Source organism: Megalops cyprinoides, chromosome 4, assembly GCF_013368585.1.
Source record: "Megalops cyprinoides isolate fMegCyp1 chromosome 4, fMegCyp1.pri, whole genome shotgun sequence".
NCBI classification, from domain to species: Eukaryota; Metazoa; Chordata; class Actinopteri; order Elopiformes; family Megalopidae; genus Megalops; species Megalops cyprinoides.
In genome coordinates, this window is record NC_050586.1 from 30,094,994 (window position 1) to 30,097,500 (window position 2,507).

General features: G+C 51.7%; 1 protein-coding gene across 1 annotated transcript in view; it reads left to right on the forward strand.

Annotated features, from left to right (window-relative positions):
- Positions 1 to 295: 295 nt before the first annotated feature.
- Positions 296 to 2,507, forward strand: part of LOC118776659 (protein FAM214B-like) — a 16,687-nt gene continuing 14,475 nt past the window's right edge. Inside the window, exons 1-2 of the mRNA XM_036527139.1 lie at positions 296 to 359; positions 628 to 823. The gene's annotated coding sequence lies outside the window, so the exon portion shown is untranslated. The remainder of the gene's footprint in view (positions 360 to 627; positions 824 to 2,507) is intronic.

Genomic DNA, 2,507 nt, shown 5'->3' on the forward strand with positions numbered 1-2,507 from the left:
GGGGGGGTGGATTTACGGGGGTACGAGGGGATTGGAGGGCCTGAGCAGTGTCTGCTTCAGAATTCCGCTGTCTTTGCTGCTGCTGCTGCTGCTTCTGCTCTGCAAAACAGGCTGAGCAGGTGGGCGGAGCCTTCATGCTTCTCTCCACAGCTAACTGACAGTGCTCCCCACCAATCGGGGCAGCTCCACCGCAGCTGACCCCTGTCCCCCAGCCAATCAGATGTTTCTGATCCCCCCCCCCCCCCCCTTTCTTGTATATGTTCACTGCTGACAGAGCAGGCTTGCATTTATCAGCTGGTAGGAAACGAGCTGAAAAGGCAAAGTGAAGTTGCAGCCGGTGAGAGCGAAAGAGAGAGCGGGTGAGTGAGTGAGAGAGAGAGCGAGAGCGAGACAGAGAGGGGCTGAGGGAGGGAGGGAAGGCTGCCAGTGTGAACTGCTTTCATTGTATTCAAGTTGTGGGGGGGTAATAGACAGAAAGAGAGGGTACGCTGGCTTAGTGTGTGTGTGTGTCTGTGAGTGTGTGTACCAGAATAGCCAAACAGCCTTTAAATTGCTGACAGCCCTGCCATGTGAATACATTTCAGAAGAGCTCTTGCTGAGAACTGTTTCTCTTAACATCCCTTTTAGGGAACAGCCCTCCAACTGAGAGAGACACCCAGCTGCCTGTATGACACTTTGAACTCTCTGTGAAAGAGAGAGCGAGAAAAACAGAGCGAGAGAGAGGAAGAGACAAGCACAGAAGGAGAAATAGCCGAAAGCCATCTGCAACAGAAGGAGTGGCAGAGCAGAGAGACAGAGGGGTGTTTGCGGTTCTCTGAGGAAGGTAAGTCAGTCACGGTGAAATTGCTGCTGTCTCTCAGAATGTCATGAATCTTCTCCTAAAAAGGAAAGGAGAGAGGTGCCACAGGAGGGTGGAGGGAGACAAGGCTCTGATGTCTACATTGCTGTACCTCATATCTCCTCTCTCTGTTTTGTGTGTGTGTTTTTATGTATAATATATATGTATATATATATTTATATATAAAAGGATATATTATTTTATATATATTTTGAGAGAGAGAGGGAGAGAGGAGAGTGATGAGGGGTATAGAGGGATATATAGACCCCCTGTTGCAAAGCAATTTAAACTTTTAGGGGAGTGAGGTGTGTGTGTGTGTGGGGGGGGGGGTAGGCTAGAAGGCGTCCTCCTGTAGAAAATACAGACCCCTCCCACAGAGTTCATCTGTGATCCTCCTTGTTGTTGCCACCTTCCCGGTCTGGCCCTGTCACATCAAGCGTTTATACCTCCGTTCCTACGTGATGGCTCCCTAATGAACCACATGCGAGTCCCTGGGAAAGTAACTCATCAGAGTACCTCGGTGCCACCGTGGGTACGGAGAGTGTGGCGTCCGACTGTTTCCCTCTGCCCACCCTCGTGGAAGCAGTGGGCCGAAGTTCGCACGTGTGCGCTGTGTTAAGGACCTGGAGGCCTGGAGCGCCGGACTGGCCGTGGAGCTGTGTCCGCAGTCTCCCAGAGGCCCTGACCTTGCCTGCTTTGGTAAATAACCCCCCTTCCAAGCTCACCCAGGAGTCAGAGGGCGTCTGAGTCCTGAACTCTGGGTCACACGCCTAATCCAAGAGTAGCCTTCACAACACCCGATTTAACCCCTGCTCTGCCGGCCTATGTGAGGCATGAAACCAGTGGAGAAGGAGCCCAAAGGTGCTGCCAGCTTACCAGTTTTTACCAAACAAGTCAGACTCATCCGTGATCAACGGGGGTAGTCTGGAAAGCTAAACCCATCAGATGCCTAGGCCCTAGCCTGGTTGTACTTCGGGTCATGGGAGTGCATGTGCTGTGCACTGTAGTCCTATCTGCAAGCAGCGGCCGGTGTGGCTGTGCTTTAAGAGATAAAGGCATGCGAAAAGCAGATATCCCTCAATGGAAGAGGCTGTGAGGGTTCATTTATTTTTTTCCTCTCTGTGGCTCTAAGAGCCGATCCCCCTCTCCTTGCCCTTCTGAAACCTCCCCACCTGTCGCTGGGAGAGATCAGACCAAGCCAAAGTCAATAACACAATCCCGTGTGTTTTAAGCCTGGTCCACTGCTCTTAGCAGGGCAGGCTCTTCCTCAACTGATGACGGAGGAGGGAGGTTTGATGAAGGTCAGCAGGCAGTCAGGCCGGCTTGGATGTTGCCCTGCAGGTGGGCCGAGACTGCGCCTCCTTGAGGAGCGGGGAGTGTATTGCACCCATTCTCGAGCATGAAATGGAGGAAAAGATTCTCACGCAAACAAAGTTTCCCATGCAAAGCCTACTTAAACCGCTAAGCCTGTTTTGTTTGTGTTTGTGTTTGTGTGTGTGTGCTTGTGTGTGCGTGCGCGCGCGCATAGGAATGTGTGCGTGTGCTTACATGTGGGTGTTTTGATGTTTGTATGTCTGTGTGTTTCTGTGTGTACATGGTTACATGTGAAATTGCACTCTGCCTGCATTTGACAGTTCACACAGCTGAGAGCCCAGAACTCACCCCTTTC